The following is a 23,958-nucleotide window of genomic DNA, read 5'->3' as shown; positions in this document are numbered from 1 at the left end:
AAACTAGTTAGGAAAAGATTGGTTTTGGGGGTTTTGAAAACTGCCTCTAATAACTTCAAAACAAACACTGAAAAATCAAAAAGCATTTTTCTCCGAAGCAAAATTCTTGTATTTTTTCAAAATATAAATTATGAAAAAAAAAAAGTATTTTGTTTCCAAACTGTGTCTTCAAGCAGAGCGTTTATATTGCTGGAAGAGGCAAGCACAAAGTAATAACTCCAAGAACTCTCTACTAATTTTTAGAACATGAGCATGTTATTTACTCCTCTACCTTTGCCATAGTCAAGACAGTTTGCAGACACGTAGAGAAGAACAGACCTCTACACACAGACAGAAGAATTTTCTGTCACTTTGAAATATTAATGCCCTTATAGTAATAAAATACTTCTGACACTAGCAATTTGGTCCCAAAAATCTTTGCCCCAATCCTGAGTGAGAACTGACAGTTTCTGGGAGAAAGTTTCATGTATTTTCTTTGAAAGATGAAAATTCTCCTTTTTTTTTTCTTAAAAGATAAAGACTCTCTGCTATTCAATAACTGTTTTCCTGTGATCACTCTGTTGATTACTTGGTTCTGAACTTTTATTGTCAGAGTCTTTTATATAGAAACCCCTATGTTCCCATCCATGCTGTTCATGTCAGAATTTTGTAAGGACTAAACTTTTTAGTCAATTCCCTCTGTTGGATGTAATTTCTGGGGTGGTTTCCCTCAAATGAAGCTCAGAAAGGCAGAAGGCCTCCTGAAGATAACAGCTGTGGAGGGATCGGTGAAGTGTGAAGATGGGATACAGTCAGCAGGCTTTTTCTTGCTTATCTCTGTTATATGTATTAAGAGGTAGTATGTATGAACTGCAGCATTAAACAATAAGTACCACTGGAATGTATTCCTCTTGGAAATCCCAGAATAGGATATCAGGAATCTCTAAAACTTCAGTTGTTTACTGTGTGAACAGATCCTGGTATTTAGAGAAGGTCCTGTGATTTAAATGGCTCTTACCCCAAGGCACGTGCATATAAACCCCGGTAACCAGGGAACCCCCGACATTAGGAACCGTTTGAAGTGTGGAAAAGAGATAGTACTGACCACTATTAAAGGGTTAGGAGTGAGATGAGAGCGATGCTGTTCCTCTGTACCTGGGAACTGTCCCGCCAGCCTGAGGTGCGCCTGCAGCATCAGACGCTGTAATGGCAGGCGTCATCAGGAACCCAAAATAATAAGTAATTCCTGTCTCTCTAACCTTGTGCAGTTCAAAACGTGTTCAGCACAAAGGTTTTCAAGTGCCTACATCACAGTAAAAAAGCTAACCGCTTTTCAATGCGTGAAGTGCAACTTCCTACGTTATTAACAGCTCAGATAGTTTTATCAAATCTACATAAATTGTAGCCAATTAAGCTGACAGTATGATCTGAAATATCACAGCTCTGATGTGATAATCAAATGAATTCTCTTCTAAATTTAGTGCCTCATCATTTTGTTTTATAGTTTTTATTCGTTTCATTTGATAAAAGACTACCTAATTATGTTTTCACAGCCTTGTGCTCAAGAACCACATAAATTACTGCATCACTGTACTTTGTCATCTCCTGCAGAGACAGCTTGCTATTGCACGAGCTTTGTGATCCCGGTCTGGGAGCAGGCCATCTGCAAGTGACAGGAGCCCTACTCTGTACTTAGGACGAGGCCTGCTTCAGCCACCTAATTGTTCCTCATCTGCCTTGTTTTGAAAAGCGTAGCTCTTTTTAGTGCCAAGGCTGCCTCTATTCCACACTCGGTTGCAAAGTCCTTCTGAGAATAAATAGCATTGTATAATGGTAGAGCTCATGGTATATAGGTAGAACGTCATATATAGGCAGAGCCCACAATTACGGTGATCCCAACATCTGTTGCCCCAGTCAGCAACACTACCGAGGACATATTATGCTGCAGATCTCCAACTCTGGAGACATTCAAAACCCGCCTGGACGCGTTCCTGTGCAACCTGCTGTAGGTGACCCTGCTCTGGCAGGGGGGTTGGGCTAGATGATCTCCAGAGGTCCCTTCCAACCCTATGCTTCTATGATTCTATGATTCTATGTTACTGGCTTTTGCTGTCCCTGTCTGCTCCTGTTTTAACCTGCTAATTCCCCTTTGACTTGCGGCAGCAGTCTCAAATACACTGTATTTCCATGCACTAACAGAACAAACTGCACGGGATAAATAAGCATTTCCTACAGGAATATATATTGGTTTTACTCTCAGTGTTGGTCATACTTTATTTTTCACACTTGATTTGCTGCAGGGTGTAGCTGGTTGAAAGGAAACTCAGCTGAACTAACCTTTACTTGAACTTGGGAACAAATACGAAGTCTGGTTTTCTCTCCCTCCATTTAGTGGTTATATTAGTATGGCTGTATTTGTTTCTGACCACAAATGACTGAGCCGCATGTACAGACATGGATTCAGAAAAAGCAGAATAAACCCCTCAGACTTGGTGCTCAGAACTTACCCCCCCACTTTGGTAAAGTTGCCATAACATTGCTTTTAATTTAATAATTCTGTCATTCAACTGATAAAAACCAAATTGCATCCTTCAGCTTTTAGCTCTCCCGGGTCTTTGTTCCTGTTTGTTGCCTCGGAGCCAACCTCGACTTAAAATTGCTGTTCCTCCTGCACGGCCTTAGAGAGCCTTTCGTGGTGCAGAAACGTAATCTTGGAGCACACAATAGCTGCGGCCGTGAATGCACTTAGGGAAGAAGCGGGTGATGGCCGTACTTGCCCCGCTTTCTAGCAAATGAAGCCCGGGAGAAGCAGGGTAACCGGCCCACGTCCGCTGCCGTGTTAGTGCATTGTAACGGCGGTGGTAGCAGCAATACTGGTGCGCAGGAGGAGAGAGCGGGGTCTGGCAAAATTGCTTTTGCTGAGGAAATGTCAAAGAACAAAAAACTTCCCCCAAAGCCAAACTGCTCCTGTTCTGAGGGAAGGATGATGACAATAACTAGATGGTGTTGTTTCAAGGCTTTGAAAGGTGCTGCCTTTATATATAAGATGAAACCAACACAAAGCGTGTACTGAAATGGAAGAAAATACAAATCCAAAGACTTGAAACCAAATATTTGAGCTGAGATAGGCAGAATACAAGGAAAAGCAAACCTCCGGTTGTTTCTGTGTTTGCAAATCATGCTGTTCCTGAGTGCAGTATCCTTCCCAAAGATTGTCGGAGACCAGCAGAGAGTATGTCCTCTCCTGTAATTAATTAAGGATCTCAGACCTTAATTTAGCATTTAATTAAGGATCTCAGACGTCTTACTTCTGAATTTCTCAGTTTCCTTTGTTTTGTGTTTTTGTCTGAAAATAGTTGAATTGATCTTGACTTGGTCTGTCTCCTCAGGGTTTGAATGGAAGTGTTTATTTTGGAAAAAAATGTAATTTTTTTCCCTTTTAGTTCTCAATTCAAGAAGAGCTCTCTCTGTGAAGACGAGAGGCATATTTTCAGTTTTTCAATCCATTTTGCTGAAAGTAAATTGAATTCAGATGAGTATATCTCACATGTACCCTGTTTTTTAGTTTAAGACCTTCATTCCAAAAGTACCAAATTATGTAGTATTGCGGTCCTTCCCATTCTATACATGCTTTTCTTTTTTTTATTCTCAAGTCTGGCATGGGATGGATTTGCTATTATATACTTGAACAATTACTTCTGGGGCAAACCAGTGCTGCTTAATTAAGGAGCAGCTAAGTGTTGTCTGTCAAGGTACTTCACCTGAGTCACCGTTTAGGACATGCATGCTTCAAAGTCTTTGACAAACCAGTAGAAACCTCAGTGAAGGTGTTCATGTTCTGCTTCACATGTATAGAGAATAAGAGGTTGAACCTGGCCAAAGACCACAGCTCAGCTGACAAGCAGTAGCTTGCTGGGTCATGGGACGATTTGGTCACATGTCCAAGTGTGAAGTTATCTGCAGTTTGGTTGAAATTAAAGAAATCTGTTTCACTAAGGCAGGATGAGAAATAGAGCAATTAGATCCAACTCCCTCAATGCCTTACCTTAATAGATGCCATAGAGGTGACTGGAGATTGGCTCCCAGAGAAGCTTGTGCTGACCGGAGGCTAGAGGCCTCATTTTTGAGCAGAAGATTGACCACCCTTGAGCAAAGTCAAGTCCTTGGGACTCCACCTGCAGTGAGAGTTTTGGCATCTAACCATTTCCATCAAGGCAAGCCCGTGGTATGAAAATCATGTGCAATGGCATTAGAGTGCCTTGAGCCAATGGAGTGTTTCTTCACGTTCCTCACCAGTGTCTGGGATTTTATTAACAGCACAGGGATGAGATACATTTTGGGCAGAGTGATGCAGGCAGCTGTTTCTGGTAGACATGGAGGGTGGCAGCAACATGCATTACACCACGTCATACTCATTTGCCTCAGAGAGGCACTACAAGCTCTGTGTCTCCCAAAGTCTTTCTTTACCATGGAGATGATCCTCTTGCATGATCTACCAGTGGATACAACTGCCTGGACTCTTCCTTCTGTTAAACACCTACTGGCTGGCTGGCATCACCTTTTAAGAGGGGAGATAAAGTGCCCCAGACTCTGGGGGTAGGCAGACAGGAGTGGAGAATAGGTGGCCAGAGCCTATGACCTTGATTGCTGTGTCTCAAGGCCCGGATGAAGGTCAGTGTTGTCTTCCCCTGCCAGCGTGCACTAGTGTTGCTCAGGGACAAGTCCTGGACCCTTCCAAGAGGAAACTGGCTGTATGGAGACATACAAGGTTACAGAGAGAAGAAAGGGAGGTGGAGACCCCTGTGTCACCCATAGTCCCCAGTGTCTCTGATCACACAGGTCCATTCAGAAACCTTCTGCCCTGCAGAAACTCACTCTTCTGCCATCTCAGGAAGATGGCGCTCCGTACACTGTTAAGAAATCTTGAGCCACTTCTGCAAGCAGCATTGTAAAGCTTGTGTGGAGAGCTGTTTAGATACATCTAATAGAAAAGAATTAAAGCAATCAGGTTGTCTTCTCTGTGGCTTCATCAGTGTCCTGAGTAGAGCCAGGAGCCATTTCCCCTCACACTGGATTTACACTGTGAACCGTTTCCTCCAGATTTGCACCTGACTACTTTTTTTAAAAACAAGAAGAACAATTTGAAAACATGCAAGAGAAGGAACATGCTGGTGGCCCCTCCCTTCTGCCTTGGCTCAGCGATTATCACACATACCCAGCCAGGATGCATGAATAACGCAGGTCAATTCCTTCTTCTCCTCAAAGGGATTAAAATTCACATTTCTTGCCTCCCTGGAGACTGCAGACTGCCTTGGCAGGGGGGACGCTGCCTAGACTTTGAGCTAAAGCTAGGCTGCTGTGCAGAAATGAATTAAAATTAATCTGTAGACAAGTGAGCCTGACGGCAGCTTAGCAATGTGCAGCTCAGCTGGCAGGAGGGAAACCCGCTTCCATGTGCCTTAGCCGGTGGATTGCTGTGTACCTTGTCTAAAGGCTAATTTGTGTGGCAACAGTTTCCTCAAGCTGTGCTTTAAAAGAAACCAGGGTAGCTGCTGCTGTGATTTTGCACGAAGCCTGATGCAATTAGGTAGGTGTTGAGGAGGAAGGTCTCTGTGGGAACCCACTGAGTTTCTGGGTGCTCCTCAGGGTTCTATGTCCCCCTGGTACTCAGCTGAGCAGTATTTGTAGATGGGGATGAGCACAGCTTGAGGTTACGGTGTAGTTGGACCACGGTTTTGGAGTTAAGCATCTATGTCCCGTTTGCACTTTAGGCGTCTAAATCCCTGGGACTCTGTCGCCCAGCACTAAGGAGCACAATCCCATTGCCACTCAGTGGGAACCATGCTCCTAAATCGCTTAAGTGCTTCTCAAAATCCCACTCCAAATGTGAATATGCAAATTGCGTATTGTTCATTGTTAAGAGTGAATGGGCCTCTGTGTCCCTCGGCAGTCAGATCCAGGACTCGTACTGATACAGCTGTGCGAGTGCTCCAGCAGGAACTGCTACATGTACATTCTGAGAAGGGCCCTTCTGCCGAGCTGAGTAAAACAAATCTTTTCCGCAGAAACTGTAGATCAGGATGGTGGTGCAAATTCACAACCAAAGTAATTGGTATTGGATACATGTTTTTTACCAGCAGGTGATTCCTTTCACCTTTTCCCCGTTTCTCTGTGGAATATATACTTTTTATTTCTTTTTGGTTTGTTTAATCAAAAACCAATTTTGTGTCGTGAAACAGGGTATCAAGGGAAAGTTTAGTTCCCCCATGTATCTACCACTCAATCCTAATACCTCATTTCTAAATGCTCGCCTGCCACAGATTGCAAAGTCAAGTATTAGCAGAACAGTTTTGTACAGACAACATGCTGTAATGCCTTCGTTATGCTTATGCATCTATTTATTCCATGGGAAAAAAAAGGGCTTACATTTGGAGCTCCAGTAAATGGCAAAACCCTATAAACACAACATATATATAGTGCTTACTGATGTGAAAGAACTTCATGTGTACTGTAGCTGTATGTATCAACTATTAAACGACTCGACAATAAACTTTCCAAAGCAGAGACAATTACCACGCTACCTGCGGTAGCTTTGAAGGAGCAAGATATGTGATAAGCATATCCTGCGTGGAGCAGATGTCAGGATACATAGTTTTCTAATACAGTCAGTTACATGTCAAATTAAATGAGCAGCCTGAGTGTGATGTCTTGACTTCATGCTTATCCATCTCTGAAGAGATCCTCTGGGTTATGGACAAGACGGCTGTCAAATTTCCTGAGATGATTAAGACACTTTTCCATGGCAAGGAGGCCATGAAATCCAGGAGAAGAGGGTTAAATATTCAGAAGAGGCTGCAGAGAATGTGGGTTAGGGAAAGACTATGCTGGGTTTTGACAGTTAGCAACCACTTTCTTACCATCCTTCCTTTTCCTCCTGTTTGCTGTATTTTTTCAATGTATTTTGCTTCATATGAAGTGCTAAGCATTTCAGAAAAAGTGTTCTCAAAGTGCAGAGAGACATCTTTGTCCTGATTTGAATATTTTGAAAATAAAACCATAGCCAGCTTCCATCTCTTCTCTGACTATATTTGCAGAGATGTAACCATTGTCTCGGGCCCACTCTTTTTATTGCACATGCCAGAGTTATATTGGAAGAGAACAGGTGGATGAATAGTACCACGATTAATCACGGTTCAATCGTGCTATGATATTATCTGTAGGCATATCAGATGTACACTATATTTATATGGAACAACACTCAGTCATACATTATGAATTCTGTTGAGAAGCAGCCATATGACCAGGAGAAAGTCGCATTTTTAGAAACTGTTAACTAGCACAGAGAGTCAAACGTGGGCTATTTGCAGTGCAGCCTGGGTAAGGTGGCAGAAGAGGCAGAATTCATAATGAATAAATTGGATATCGCTACCCAAATAGAGACAGCTGAGATTTCCATTTTCTTGCTTGGAGGGGAGCCCGTTCTCAGTGTCTCCAAGATCACAGAGCTTGCTGCTAATGCATTAAAAGCAAAGAAATCAATCTGAGAGAGCTTAGTGATGGGTACTGCTTCAGGAGCAGCAGCATTTGGCTTGCCCCAGACCCACCATCCCCACACTCCCCATCCTTGTTCCCACCATACAAAAGTGGGGAGCCACACGGCGGAGGAGCTCACAGCAGAGGAGAAATAACCTACCCAGCCTTCGCACATCTGCGAGGACCACTAAACACCGCCTCAGTTGACGGGCATCTCTGGGCACATCTTCTCTTTCAGCTGAAGAGCAGCAGCATGGAGCAGTGCCGTTTGCCTTGCAGAGCTTCAAACTGCCTGAGTGCCAGGAAAATCCCTGAAAAATCCCCAAAAAGCTGAAATTACAGCCAAGCTATGTCCCTTTGCTGGGGCGTTCAAACAAACCTGAGATCTGGGCAAAGCCCTCGCTGGGGTTTAGCTCTAGGTGGCTGCTGAAGCAAAAGGGGATGATTCTCTCTCAGTAACTTTTATTGTAGTTTAGTTTTGAAGTGGCGAGTGCAGCAGGTGGTAGCGGAGGAGCGTTGGCAGGATGGTCGTCCGTCCATCCGTCTGTCCAGCCAGCCGTCCATCCCCACTCCAGCTGGGGGGCTCGCCTCAGCCCCTGGGCACAGCGGAGTGGGAGGAGGGAGAAGGCACCACGCTGGGCAAGGGTTACTTGGGTTTTAAGTGCCAAAGAGCTTCTTGTCTTTACCAGCAAAGGCAGCAGGGCATCACCTCCCTCTGTACAAAAAGGACTTGTGTAAGTTAACCAGCTGTATTTTTTCCCTTTCACTGCAATAGCAGAAGCAGGTATCCCGTGCTGCTGCCCTCTGGGTTTCCCTGGCTACCACAGAAATGTGCCTTTTTACTTCCCCCACCCTCTTCTCAGTAGTAACAGTCTGTCCTGCGGCTCCTTCAGCCATGGGAACTGCTAAAGTGCAAAAGAGTCTTTTCCGACAATCATTTCTCTTCTTGTGCTCACTGGGTTTGTCGTTAATAAAGGGTATTTTTGTTTTTCAAAGCTTTAGTTTTCAAATGAAATTGTGATTTTACTAACTCTACTTATGATTCTAGTAGAGAACGTTGCCCAAAGGGTTAACTCTGAATCTACTTGCTTTACACCCTGGGTTGTTAGTGGAGGTCTTTTTTGGAGTGGGAGGGGGTGAGGTTTTTTTATTATTATTTTTTAATGGGAAAGAAGGGGAAATAATTGTTACACTGAGACAAATCACAGTCAAAACATATATCTAAATACTGAACCGTGACAGTAACTCTTCAGGGAAACTAGAGGGCAGACTTTTAAAATACTTCAAGCTCTGTAAAAATGTAGATAGGTACCTCATCGGCTTCCCAGAAAAACGTTAAGTGCCTAATTCCTAGGGGGTTTGCATGTTTAACCAGCTAAATGCTTTCAAAATACTGTCCTGAGATGGCTCAGGAAGCTTATTGCAGGAAAATAATAGTTGTTGCTGTGTGTCATCAGCCAAGCAGCTCCTATTGTAAGTCTGCTAATTATTATACCCAATATAAAGGAGTTGCCTTTTCCCTGTGCCTCCCTTTGTCTCAAAGTTTTTGTGTCATGAATTATGTCTTATTGTGTACTAGAAATCACTTTGGACTGGACAGGGTTTTTTAAATTATTATTACATGTGTGAGTATTGCTTAGCATCTGTGTGGGGCTTGGCTTCCGACCCGTTCATTGTGGGATGTTTACAAAGAACCTTGCAGTGGCAGAGAAAAATGGAGAGAAGTGAACCCTCATGGTCAAATCGCCAAGAAGGAAATTAAATTATTAGAAAATGTATTTGGATTTTTTTTTTTTTAACGTCTCATGATCCAGTCTTTAAGTCTGTGGGAGATGGGGCGTACGAGTGTTTGGCATCAGACACCTGAATGAAGGTAGAGATCAATGCAGCAGGAGACTGAGAAGAAGCGAAGGCTGTGGAACCGGTTTGGACGTGCCAATTGATGTTATACTGCAGAGCTGGGCACAGCTGGACCTCAAAGGTGCAGGAATAGCTGGAGTAAAACCATACTATTTAGAGTTTTAAAAAAGCCAGAGTATTTCTCTCCTGATTTGAGAAACTAGCTGTCTCCAGCAACTTCTGGATGGCAGGAGTGTTGAGCAGGAATTAGGGTTTCCGAGTCTGGCAGACCTGAAATTGTCGGCCCTTGGAAACCCCTGTCAAAGAGCTACACCAGCCTGTTGGCAGCCTGCCGGGGAGCCAGCACGGCAGCTGATAAGAAACTGCCCAGATCAGTCATGCTCAATGTTCCATGTTGCATCAGGAGAATTGCTGAAAGCAAGATGTTTCCATAAAAAGTTACACTTTCAAAGCATAAACCTTTCCCAGTGGAGAAATGTTCCACCAGAAAATGTTGGACCAGTTTGACTCTTGGCATACTCTAAGGTAAAAAAGCTCATTGCATTTTAAATAAACTTCGGCAGCCTCAGCCCATGCCAACTCTCAAACAACAAATCAAGCAAACTTGACTTTTTCTCCTGTAATTATCCAACCTAGTAATTCTCTTGTCATTTTCCCCTTTTGCTCCACTGAAGGAAGAAAGATTGTGTTTGCATTACACCAAGATGCTGTTTGCTTCTAGGTTCATTGCCCTGGAATTTGAAATTCATAAACAGTCATGATATAAATATATATAGCTTTAATCCCAAATTACGTCTGCACAAACGGCACCAAAATTCAATTACCTTTAGGAGACACATGATCAGACTGGTTTATAAAACACTTTTTTGACATAGTCCTTTCCAAAACCAGCATGAAATGCACATTTTTTTCAGGGGCAAATGAAAGACAAAGTCTGCCTTGCCAAGGTTTGAACACACGGCTATTGAAAGTCTAACAAGTTAACACCTAATGCTTAGACCTTTTCCCTGAAACATTAAAGTTGCATGAGAGATGAAGAGTACTTGCAACAAGAAATGAATGGCAGAGCTAGAGGAAGATCCTGGAGGATATGTGAATTCTGAAGAATAATGAAATAAAAGTGTCCAGACAATGTTAAAATCTGGTAGGAACTGAAAAAACAGGCAGTACGGAAGCCTTTAAGGGGGAGTGTTTATGTGTTCATCGGTGCAGATGAATTAACATACTGTACAGACAGCCTTATATTGTGCTACCTGAAAACTACAATTTATAACAAACTAACACAGTAATGCCGATTCATCTTTTGTACATACCAGCGTGTCTCTGAAGTAGCCTACCTCACTTTATAGGGGAAAGAAAATTTGCTACCTATAACTTAACTTTTGAATATGAATAACCACTATTAGGCTAAGTGTTCCATCTTATCTGATTAACTGATGGTTATGTGAGTCATTTATCAACTTAATAGTGTTTTAATATGTGCTTTTTGTCATTCAGTTCCTCAACTTTTTTTGAAAAGGAAAAAGCCATTCGCTCCACAAATGTCAGTGGGCAACAAAGACCAATGGCACTTCAGAAATGCCATTAGTGAGGGCACGTAATTGTGGACTCCACAGGAACCAGCAACGTGCCAGATATTTCACTTCCCGCAGCCTTTGCCCCTGCAACTCTACCACCTCCCGCAAAATAAAAATTCAAAATCTCTTGCTTACAACTTTTTATTTAAAAAATACAAATAACTTTCTAAACAGTATGTGGAAACCACGCAGACGCCAAGCAGTGTTGCTTACCCCTGGGCATGCATCTCTGGAGGAAATGCCAACTTATCAGGAGTATTTAAGTGGCAGCCAGCATGACAATAACAAAAGACACGAGCATTCAGGTGTGAAATCAGAGAACCTTTCCAGCAGAAACATTTTGCTGTGTGATATGTTGCCTTCAGATTTGTGAGAAAGTTTTGTACATAATTTAGAGTGAAGCTTTAATATTTGATTGGAGAGCTAGCACCAAATAAAGTGCCAGCGTAAAAGAAGTCCAAGGCAAATGCCTTCTTCCAGAATCTCTTTCGTGGGCTAAAACAACTTACTTGAAAATCATTGCTCGTCATTTAATTATGTAGCACTGTTACGCATTTTAGAGTTCATATGGCATGAAACAGCATGATCTTGAGGGTGATAGCCCACTCCCACAATGCCTTTTATTGCACGGCTTGAGGGACTACAATAAGACTGCTGAAAGGATTCAACTGGAAGAGTCTTTACCCTACCATAACAATGTTAGTAAAAATAAAGTCACATTTCTCCGAATTTCAGCCTCCCCAAATCAACAATTTTCCTAGAAAAATGAATCTGGGTGGCCTGAATTTTCACAGAAAAGCCCAGAGCATCTGGGGATTTTCAATTTCCTGAGAAAGAATCAAAATTTTTAAACTAAATCGGGCACTTTTTGCGAGTAGCTTTCTTCTGTTAGATTCCCAACTTCCTGTCCACCTCGAATAACAAACAACATTTCTAAGTATTTCTGACACCTGTTGTTCAGTGTCTTCAGAGCCTTGACACTACCGGTCTGGTGCAGACAAAGGCCATTAAGATTGTTACAAAATTGTGTAGCCTGAGCTACTGACTGAGGATTTACAGGGCTGCGAGATGCCACACCAAACGTCCTCCTGGGCAGAGTTCCTGGTGCTGGCGGGCCCATGCAGCTCTCTGTAGGTCACTCTGAGCCAACTACCTGGCCAAGGCATGTGCAAGGCTGGTGGGGTGAAGCTTCCACCGAAGTGCATGGGACTGTCACGAGAGCAGGCAGCAAGGTTTTGAGAAGTGCAAAACGCGTTTAGTCCCCCTGCTTGTGCTGCCCTATGTGGGACATGAGAGGGTTTGACTTTCCAGAGCCGTAATGCTTGTGGTGAGTGAGGTCATGGTACAACCCAAAGGCTCTGGAGCCCGCACTCATAAGTCACTTTTCAAACAAACAAGGAATTCTGTTTTTTTCACTTTATAATAATTTGACTGTGTTTAATCCAGGTTACACAGCACAGTACCAGTTATTGTGTTCTTGCCTCTTGTACTTTAGCCGCAGACACCTGCAAGGCACTTCCCCCCCCCCAGTTATCTCTGTGGTGGGCTACCAAGCGCTGACTGTAGGGAGTCTTTGCGGCAAGAGCACTCACCACCATATACATTTTCTCCTAGCTGGAAACTTTGCTTTCAGAGACACATCCTGGTTGAGAAACCCCAGTCATGCAATTAACTCTCAGCAGGTGCATTTCATATTGCATCAATGAGTGCTTCCTTACAGAGCCTTCGTCACACTGACTACAACAAAGATGTCCTGTTGTTTCAAATGTCACAGGTTTTTGGACTTTTTTAGTAGTTGATTTTTATTGCTGCTTTTTTTTCTGTGCTGAAAGTCTTATGAATCATCATTTTATTTCTAATAGTGCTTAGTCTGGCCCCTTCTGCCTGGATCTTTGTCCTGTAGACATCACAGTTACCAGTCTGTGGGGTTGTTTTTTTTCAGAAGGGGAGCTAGAAACATCTTTTAAATTTCATGGTGCATCACCACCCAGGTGCATTTCTACTGGCTATTTTTCGCCCTGTGCCTGCAAGCTGCTAAGTGATTTTGGTTATCACTGGAGAAATCAATAGGATTTGTAGCACCTTGAAGGAGGTAATAAGCACTTTGCAGGATCAGCTCTTGGGCCTTGGCTTCCTCACTGATGAATTTGCTATGACAATAATTCCTGAAGTTTCACAGCCTCTGTTAGCCTTTGTCTTGAGAATCTGAGTTGCTATTATGGGGAATGAAAATGAAATAAAACTAAACTGTCCTGGAAATCCTTTTCTAATCTCAGTTGCCATAAATTTTTTACTACTTAAGCTCTTAAAGTCACCTGGCTTCATTAACAGTCTATTTGGGTGTCCTTGCTAATACGATCAGGATGATACCTTAAAAAGGGGACCCAGCCCTCGAGTGATGCCTGCACTGGGAATCAAAAGCCTTTTAAAACAGAGGTGGTATAGGTGAACGAGAACAGCTTAACATGAACTCAGAGAACAATTTTTTCCCTATATTGATTAATAATTGCAAAAAATAATAATTATAGGCACATGTCTGCATGAACTTAGCAGGGCTTAGTAAAGCGCCACAGAGGAAAACCTTTTTTTTCTCTTCAGAAGGCAGTAATTTAAAAGGTAGTAAAAGTACTGCAGCATAGTTCTCATTAACAGAGGTAGAAAGAGCCACTGCAGCTCCTCATCAACAACCTTAATGACGGTGTTTGGTATATAATGCCTGATTTTTACTGCAAATCCACAGCTGGAAGGTTGGAGATGCCAAAACCTGGGGTCAGCCCATAATTTCTAAGGGTTTCAGAGATTGTCCTCAGAAGTCAGATCCTTGAAGCCCCTGGACAGAAGGGCTCCCACAGGTTCCCAAATGTTGGACCCTGCCATGCAAAACATGGCTTGGGCCCTTGGAGAGCTGCCACCTCTGGTTGGCTCTATGGTCCATGGCAAGGAAGGAGGTTTGAGGGAAGAAAAAACATCTTACTTGAGAAAAACTTCAAGATGTTATAATTTGAGTGGGCCAGCTGCACTGTTGTCTTCTCAAGATAAGAAGATGTCTGCAGCTGGATAAGTGAAGGACAAGTCTCTTGCCAAAAAAATTCTTAAAGAATTTTTTCCTTTTGGGTAACAACTGCCCTAGAGACTAGCTGAACCATCCAAATCACTGGATTTTACTATTGTTACATGGTTAATCCAATGGCAACTAATGGGAAATGGTCCGTTGGGGAACTGATAGGCTTCTGTACTTACACAATACTTAGAAATTTGCTTTAGAAAGTTAAAAAATATCTGATGTATAGAACGTAAAGAAGCCAAGTTGCTGTTTCAGCTGGCTTCAACCAGGAGTCCATGCACAAACCTTACTATGAATAATATTCACATGTATGATTTGTTCATGTGTTCTTTTGTTCATGCTTATTAACTCTCTGGGAACCATTTGCATAAATCAGCTGCTGTGCCCAAGCAGTTGCAATCTCCAAATAACTAAGGGAACAACTTAGCAACCGTGCCCTGTTTAATACTTCTGCACTGAGCCAAAAATCCTCCAAAGAGCTTCAGACACATAATGATATCTAATCGGTTTTCTTTACCACTTCAACTGTTATGGCAGCCATTAGGTCAGCGCAACGCCATTCTTCTTAATTGTGTTATGTCAGATAAGTACCTAATTTATACCTTTTGAAAATGCCACAGATTTGTTCCTTATTTGGCAGGAGATAAATCTGCTGCCATATGACGTGGACCTGTTGGAGCGGGTCCAGAGGAGGGCCACAAAAATTATCAGAGGGCTGGAGCACCTCTCCTATGAAGACAGGCTGAGAGACTTGGGATTGTTCAGCCTGGAGTAGAGAAGACTCCAGGGAGACTTTATTGTGTCTTTCAGTACTTAAAGAGGGCCTACAGGAAAGATGGGGACAAACTATTTAGCAGGGCCTGTTGCAATAGGACAAGGGGTAATTGTTTTAAACTAAAAGAGGGCAGATTTACATGAGACATAAGGAAGAAATTTTTTATGCTGAGTGTGGTGAAACACTGGCACAGGTTTCCCAGAGAGGTGATAGATGCCCCATCCCTGGAAACATTCAAGGTCAGGTTGGACGGGGCTCTGAGCAACATGATCTAGTTGAAGATGTCCCTGCTCATTGCAGGGGGGTTGGACTAGAAAAACTTTAAAGTTCCCTTCCAACCCGAACCATTCTATGATTCTATCGCATATTCATTTGAAACACCTCCATTCAATAGCTGTGGCTCCAGTTCTCCGTTCAGAGCCACTGGGTTAAATTGTCTCTTTTGCAAATTCTTTTACTGACAAAGCTTTGTGTCAATGTAGGTAAGAAGAAATTTTATAAAAGGAGGAATGTTTTCACTTGACTGTTTTTTTGTCTTAAATAAAAAGGTCTATTGTGGTTGACTAGACATGCTGTTACACAGTACTCTATTGCAGCTCCCTTGTGCGTGCACTACTGAACCACAAATAGTGGAAAAGGTCAAAACTGTCCTTAGTTTCCCATGTTGTACTGAGAATTTGAGGAACAATATGTATGAGAAAGTGAGCATATGGCTCTCAATAATTTCTTTAGTGGAAAAGACATCATTTTTGTCTGAAATTCTTTGTCAGACACATCTAAAGAATAAAAGTTCTGATCTTTTTTGTTTTGAAACCCTGTGTGTATGTGTATGCACAACCTGTATCTCCATTTTCCCCAATTTTAGCTGCTTCCCCACATATTTCAATTGACTTTAGGTAAAGTGCAAAAAAAAAAAAAAGACAAATTATTTAATATTTCCAGTATTTCACAGAATCACAGAATGGTTGAAGTTGGAAGGGACCTCTGGAGGTCATCTGGTCCAACCCCTCTGCTCATGTGGGGCCACCTAGGGCAGGCTGCCCAGGACTGTGCCCAGAAAGTGTAAATGAGAGCAAATATATTTTAAAAAGATATACGAGAGGTGCTCAGATACAGGAGAGTTGCTACTATTATCCTGACAGAAATGTAACAAATGTGTTGAAATAATTTGCAAAAAGCATGCAAGAAATTTCAATTTAAAGTCGTCTTTTTCATTTAGTCAACCAGCTACCACTGGGAGGGAGTCAAAGGATGAACTCCCATTTGCAACCTAAACCCTCTCTCTGGTGTCCCATCACGGTATTAATATGTTAACCTGGAGCACATTTGACTTCCTAGTGCTTCTTCCGCCATCTGTGTGGACAGTGATTCCAGATACCCTACAAATGTTAAAGCAGTTACACATGAGAAGATGGTCTTAGCAAGTGGTGCTTACTGAAGGAAAGTGAGGGCAGACGAATTAAAGCATATTCCTTGGCTCTTCAGGTTACCGTTTCAGGAGAGACAAGGCTTTTACTAGACTTGTAGGAGAATTAGGGAGTCAAAGGGGACAGTCCAGCTTTATTTCACCAGAGCAATCAAAGTAGACATGACCCTGGATTTACTTTTTTCACTGGTTTTTCCTTCTGAAGGTCAGTGTGTTTGTAATTCTAGGCTAATTCTGCTCCAGACTAACAAAAGTTCATGAACTCTGTCCCCTTCTTACCTTACTGAAACTGATACCCTTTTCATTCCCAGAGTGCTATTTGCTAGGAATGCCCAGATGTCATTTAAAATTTTTGCGAACAAACCCCTTCTCTGGGTCTCCGAACTCCATAGGATGTCATTACCTTAATTCCCTACTTGTACTTTTGAAGAGGCATTTTTTGACCCTTTTTATGAATTTTTTCCAATCAGTGCAAAATCTTGTCCAAGTAGCCAAACCTGTTGTCTATGTGCAATTCCACAGTATGTAATGAAAGCTTGCGGTTGATTATAATCTTTAGAGTTCGCATGATTTAAATCATGCTTCACAGCTTGGCTAAACGGCATTGTAAGGAAAAGACCCAGTTCTCCAACTGTAACCCCCCTTCCGCTCCCACATAGAGGACTTCTTGCTGCCTTAAGTGTTGCATGTATGACTGTGATAGTGGTGAGTAAGAGATCTATAAATGGGTTCTGATGAGGAGTAAACATCATGTGGTTGTTCGCTTTGGAAGCTTGTTGAGTGGGAGGCATTTACTGAACCTCGGTGCACTTGTTATAATCACTGATTTTCTATGAAGTGCTAATGGGATATGTCTGTTTGCTCCTTTGTAAAGTTACTTGTTATAAAACAGGCTGCCTTAACAGAATCTTAAGGTTAAATATATAAGGCTGGAAACTGTTCAAATAAAGATAAATTTGATTAAAGACAGGTGATTCATGCATGGCCCTTAATTATATAATAATAGCACCGAATGTGGTCATTTTATTGCAAATATGGAGACAACAGCCAAAATCTGGATTCATTTCATGTTTCGTCTTCTTTCAGCTGACATGTTGTGTAAGAACAGAAAATAGTGACAGTTGGAATTACTGGTGCTTTTTTTTAGAGTAAATCTTTCATCTCTTTGCTGTTAACCAGTTTAGGCATATTTTCAGGGAGATTCAACATTAAAAACTATTTTTGAAGGAAAAAAAAAGTGAGATTTTGCAATTTATTTATTTATTTAGGTGTATTTTTGAAGTTGTATCTATGTTGAATAGCACCAAAATTAAATTATTTTTAACATAAAAATAGCCATTGCTTTTTCCCATGGCTAGAAAACTTGGGGACCCAGTCTTTTTTGTCCCAGAAGCTAACACTCGTATCTCATCGACTGCAATCACAGCCCTGCAGATTCTCAGACACGGAACGAAGAAACTCTTGAGGGCTGAAAAAACACCTAATTCCATGATTCAAAAAATCTCCTAAAGATGTGCTTATGTCCATCCTTAATCAGGAAAACATTTAAGCATTTGCTCTCAAGTACATCCTTTTCTGTTTTCTTTAAAATGGCAGAGCGTTGTTCAGTAGAATAAGGTTGATTGGATTGGCAAGAGAGGCGCTGGTAGATAAGCTGCAGCAGCTGAAAGAATAACCAGGGAACATAACTGTGAGGATTATTAATGTACCATAAGCAACCTATTTTTGAGTTTACAGACTCCTATTGATCTCTGGAGGAGTTAGAGCTCTAAAAATAACGTGCCTTTGGGAGCCGAGAGAGAAAGAATTGGAGCTGGCTGGAGGGAGGTCTGAGTGGATCAGAGCGTCATGGGGAGATAATAGAGGGTCCACTGACTGCAAAGGGAGTTCAGGTAGCAATTATAAGGAACCAGAGAGCAGAGAGTGCACCTGAGAGAAAGATAATATTATTAGCAGGTGTTAAAATAGCACTGCCGCAAACAGTGTGCTTTAGACAAAATTTGAGAACAGTGGGCTTGGTTTTCCTCAGCACCTGAGCAAGGAGGCAAGGCTCAGCATCATGACAATTTGGTTGCTCCTGCATTTGGATGGCAAGCGGCAGGGTTCTTGGGGCTGTAGTACTTTTCTTGCTCCTCTCATTAGTTAACTAGTCTTGTGGATGCATGACCTCTTAGAAGACTGGGTTTCCTTTGACTAGAGTTGCTATGGCTCAGTTGCGACTGGGAGAACTGGAGACAGTAGACTTTTTGGAGGGTCCACTGCCTAGTGAGGGTCCTGTGCCATGGGAGGGGGAAGAAGAGAGGTGCTTGCTTGGCTGCCTGTGATATGATGCCAGCTGGGACCTTTTTCCCCTGAGATCATAAAGGTATTAAGTGACTACTTGTCACTTAATATCTTTATTAAAAAGAGATAAACATGTTAAGTAACTACTTGAAAGGACATTGTAGAGAGGTTGGTGCTGGTTTCTTCTCACAGGTAATTAGCGATAGAACAAGAGGGAATGGCTTCAAGCTGCAACAGGGCAGGTTTAGGCTGGACATAGGAAAAAATTCTTCACAGAAAGAGTGGTTAGACACTGGAATAAGCTGCCCAGGGAGGTGGCGGAGTCACTATCCCTGAACGTGTTTAAGAGTCGTTTAGATGTGGTGTTAAGGGATATGGTGTAAGGGAGAACTTTGTAGAGTGGAGTTGATGGTTGGACTCAATGATCCCAAGGGTCTTTTCCAACCTAAATGATTCTATGATTCTATTCTATGATATGGGGCCTACAGGAAAGATGGGGAAGGACTCTTTATCAGGGAGTGGAGCAATAGGACAAGGGGTAACGGTTTTAAACTGAAAGAGGAGAGATTTAGATTAGATATTAGGAAGAAATTCTTTCCTGTGAGGGTGGTGAGACGCTGGAACAAATTGCCTAGAGAAGTTGTGGGTGCCCCGTCCCTGGAAATGTTCAAGACCAGGCTCAATGGAGCTTTAAGCAGCCTGGTCTCGTGGGAGGTGTCCCTGCCCACGGCGGGGGGGTTGGAACAGATGATCTTTAAGGGCACCTAATCCGAACCATTCTATGATTCTACGATTCTACAATTCTATGATTCTATATTAAAACTGATTTCAGCAGAAGCTGAGTGTCAAAGGTCTGGGATCTATAACTAAACGAAGGGAGGCCAAGGGAGTATGTGAAGAAATGGAGCACGTGGCTAAAAGTAATCCCAGCAGGCAGATTACTTGGATTATTAACAACACAGTAATAGGGTATATAACACCTTGTTGGTTTAGTTGTTAAACTCACTGACAGTTCCACAGCAAAGGAGGGGCAAGCAGTGACCTTGCACCTGGCTGTCATGAGTGGAGGACAGCTTCCCTTGAGACCAAAAAAGGCTCTTCCCAGACTCACAGACTGGCTGGGGCTTGAGAGCACATCTGGAGACCGTCCAGTCCAACCCCCGGCTCAAGACAGGGTCATTGCTCAAGGCCATGCCCGGTTGGGTTTTGAATATCTCCAAGGATGAAGAATCCTCAACCTCTCTGGGCAACCTGCTCCGGTGTTTGACCACCCTGACAGTAAAAGAAGTTTAGTTTCCTGCTTACATGAAATGCCCTGTGTTTCGATTTGTGTCCTGTCATTGGCACCACGGAGGAAAGTATGGCTCCATCTTCTTTGTACCTTTATCACCAAGATCCCTGGGGGCTCATTGTGCATATCACAGGATGGCTGGTATTAGGAGCTCAGGAAATTAAGAAAGGCTAAGCTACTTGGACAGTAATGTGGGGGAAGACAAGCATGGTATAAAAAAATCCCATATAATCCTAAAAAAACAGAATGCTAAGTTACAGCTGTCCTTCAAGCCACAAACCAGCCCACAATGCATTTGGAGGCAGAACCTGACGTTGGCCTCTTTGAGCAGAAGGATCAGAAAACACTTGTGACACCGAGGACCACATTGTGCTGGGATGTGCCTGCTGTGCTCTGCACACCCTCTCTTCTGATCCTGGTCTTCAGCACATGGGTTTAATCACAGCCAGTAATGTTTTATCCACCCACCACGAGAAAACAGTCACCTTGGGGTATTCAGGAACAGGCACAGGACAGGAGAGTACTCGACTCAAACACAAGGAGAGCGTGTGTAGGCAGGCAGTAATCACATAGGACAGGATTACACGTGCCTGCGTATCCTGGGGAGCCATCAAATACAGCCTTACAGTTGGATTTTGCTTTTGAGATCGGAAAGATAAGTGCCTAAAATTACCTGATTGGAAGGAAATTTCAGCTGAAAAAAACCAGTACGTTGCCATACTGAATGAGGCTACAAGACGATTCTGTTGTTCGATTGCTAATGTCCACAGAGTGCGTTAGTAGCACTGCATGTGGTTTTATGACCTCTTTCCCATGGACAATGACACCCCCTCACTTTTTTTCAAGTAAAGTTAATTAACTTTTGACTTCTTTATTCAAAAGTCACCAACACTTTCAAGCAGTTAGTGTAAGCCATGAAGGGTTTCTCTTAATGGCACTTCTTTTCTCCAGGGAAGCGTTTCTTCTCAAAGCTAAGCAATCCCAGCCTTTTGAATGTCCCTCCAATATTTGTTCAAATGTGTACGGCCCACACATGTTCAGGAGCACAGCAAAAGCTCACTTTATACAACACATTGTGAAATATAGAAGGTTGTCATTTTTTTTTCTCTGTCCTGTGGCTTTTCCTCTACTTTCCAAGCATTTGTTAAAGGTTCATGAGTTCAATAACATATACCAAAAATAGAGATATTCCTTCACCCCAAATACTTGAACATTAGCTGATTAAACACATACTCTGAGGAAGCTGGTGTCTTGAACTTTTGAAAGTCAGTCGCAAAACCTGTTTTCCTTGGTATTGAGCTGTCTGGAACTACTGATGCCAACAGCAACCACAGATATCTCTTAACTTCAAAAAGAACAGGAATAGACCCTACGCTGGGCTTCAAATTAGCTGTGACTATGCAGGGAAGACTCACTGTCGACAGGTCAATGGAAATTGCTCTTCATTCACCAGACAGCAGCTAAACACCTCCCACGGACCCCGCTTTTACATAAGTAAATAAATTAGCTCCAGTGGTATTTATACAAACAACACAGAAAAAACTGTGCTACTATGTCTAGAATACTGTCTCAGCGCAGGTCAGTCGTGGAAATTAAAGCAGAAATAGGGGAGGAGTGGAATTGTGACAAAAATAGTTGCAGGAACAGACACACTACCAAAAGAAGAGAGGCTGAAAATCCCTGGGACCGTTCAGTTTGGACAGGAGACAAAGAAGGAGACTCACTAGCAGTAAGGACTCTAAGGGGCAGAGCAGAGAAAGCAAGAGAAGAGGATAACCAAAGCAGCTGAAAAAAGATTTAAGAAGGAATATATATACATATATATATATGTATACCAGTAAATAGTATTTACTGGTAAAATCAAATTATATTTTGACTTTTATCCAACTGATGCATCCCTACTACCTGTGGCATGGTGCTGCTATGTCATACGGAAGGATTTGCCACCGGTGCCTGTGGAAGCAGTGCTGGGGCATCCCTGGGGACGAGTCCATGGGCCCCTGTAGGGTTGGACCTGGCTCACCCCAGGGCAGGGGCAGCCCCAGAGCCCCCCACACCTGCCGGGGCAGCTGGGCAATGGGATGGCGCAGGGGGAGGCACAGCTGCCCTGTACTGAGGGCAAAACTCAAGGCTTGAAAGGCCTGAGCTCTTAAGTGAGTCGTGAAGTTTCGTCAGACAGAGATTTAGAGAGTGGGCGGAAAAAGCTAGTGGATCAAAAAGATTTGTTTCACACCCACTCTGTATTCCCTGAGCTTGGGTGTAAACAAGTACACTCGGTGAAAGCAAAATTGCGGGTGCGGGGCATATACTCCCCCTCGCAACTTCCAGGCACTTTTCTGCATGCTCTCAAAATACCTGTGAGTGCACTGATGAATTATTGATTTCTGGTCTTGTATCTGTCACACAGGTCTGACAGGAGAAACCGAATGGATTCCAATGAATGGAGATAATTTGAAACATTTTATATATTTGTATGAAGACTCTGAACTTCCTAACTCTGCAATATCCCATAGGAAGCATCTTGGTACATTTACATCAACACTTTATTCTTGTCCGTTTTGCTTAACATAGGAAAATACTGCTGAAATAAAACAGAACACAGCAACTAGCAGTGAATGTATGTATATTCAGGAATGATTTTGACTTGAGAACAGGGAATAGTGTAGTTTGAAGTTTGAGCAAAAGTAGAATAAATACTTAAAAAAAAAATTATTTGCAATTAATTTGGTTTCTTCTTTTGAAAAAAAAAATCAATGGGGACAAAAGAGTTTTAAACTGATTTGACAAAATGCAGAATTAATGAGGAATGTAACATCTAATTTCCTGCTGTGTATTCCTGGTTATAGAACAGGAATCTTGTATCATGTGTGGTAAAGGAAATGAAAATATTAAAAGGGATGGTCTCTCTGATGAGTTTAGCTAAATTCTTCTTGTTGTTGTAGAGCCAAAGTATTTCTTTTTCTTGAGAATCTAAAATGCACTGGTGTACTGATATTTATGCATTACCTTTACCTTATACAATGAAAATACAAGATGGGAGCTGGCTGACAGAAAACCTGCAACCTTTATTCAAATAAACAGGTCAAGCAGCCTTGATGGAACATGCTCCTGAGCACAGGTTGAAGCATCACCGCCTCCAAAAGCCCAAATAAAAAGGGGACACTGAAATACTGATGCTGAGCAAAAAGCATGCATGATCACACCAACTCTTGCATACGATGCTTAATCCCTGGCACTTGTTTTATACGGACTGTACATAAATAGAGACTGTTCGATGCATATTCTATTTTTGGAAATGAGATCTTATTGTTAGAGAAATTTAATACACTGTGTCTCCTTGGTCTCTCTTGTGTTATTTACTGTGAAGGGAAAAGAGGAGTTGTTTTGTAACAATATTCTTCTACTGTTGATTGAAAACTGTTCTACATGCTCTGAAACTCTCTGCCTGGCTCTTGTTTATTCAATTAAAATAAAGATAATTATTCTGGTTAGAAAGCAGATTTCAAGTTGAATATTACTAACAATGACATCCCTTTAATTCTTGTTTGCTACATCAAAAAATACAAAAGCTAACTGGCAATATTTTTGTATTTGAAGTTATTACATATACATGCATGGCTTTGAACAGGAAATTAGAAAGGAGCTCTACTTGCTGCAGCTCAATTAAAAGGACATTCTTGTATTTTTTACTTTCAATATGCAATACCGACATTGCTCACTATCCTGCTTCGTCCTTATATGCTTATGTCTGATTTCCTTTAATGCGTTCCTTGGAGGCGAACGTCCCCAAAAAACAGGTTGAAATGAAAGTGTCAAGAGGCAAAATGCATCAGGAGCACCTTTCATTTACATACCGATAAGATTAACATGTCTATTCAATTGAAAATGAACTATTTTCCCCCACACTGCATTATCAGTCACTGATATTGGACTGCATTGTTCCTTCCAGTATGGAAGTGATAAAAAGAGGAGAAAACACAATCCCTTGAGCCAAAAGCATGTTGAAGGCGAGCTGAGTCAGGGCCTCTGCTTTTATTATTCTTTACTCACTTTAAAAATACTCATTTCAGAGAACTGCGGAAAGGTGAAGCCACATTTTTTCCCCTCTTTTCACAGTTAGGAAACTTCATCATTTCTGGGGAAATTCCAGGGGGTGGGCAGAGCTAGGAC

The 23,958-nt window shown here is 42.2% G+C and overlaps 1 protein-coding gene across 4 annotated transcripts in view; it reads left to right on the top strand.

Annotated features, from left to right (window-relative positions):
* Positions 1-23,283, top strand: part of SMPX (small muscle protein X-linked) — a 41,593-nt gene extending 18,310 nt beyond the window's left edge. For all 4 annotated transcript variants that reach the window (XM_054181886.1, XM_054181875.1, XM_054181898.1 and 1 more), the window contains exon 5: positions 22,196-23,283. The gene's annotated coding sequence lies outside the window, so the exon portion shown is untranslated. The remainder of the gene's footprint in view (positions 1-22,195) is intronic.
* Positions 23,284-23,958: the final 675 nt, after the last annotated feature.

The sequence above is a fragment of the Rissa tridactyla genome, chromosome 1 (genome assembly GCF_028500815.1).
Source record: "Rissa tridactyla isolate bRisTri1 chromosome 1, bRisTri1.patW.cur.20221130, whole genome shotgun sequence".
Lineage (NCBI taxonomy): Eukaryota > Metazoa > Chordata > Aves > Charadriiformes > Laridae > Rissa > Rissa tridactyla.
The sequence above is the reverse complement of the archived record's forward strand: the minus strand, read 5'-3'. Positions and strand labels throughout refer to the sequence as shown.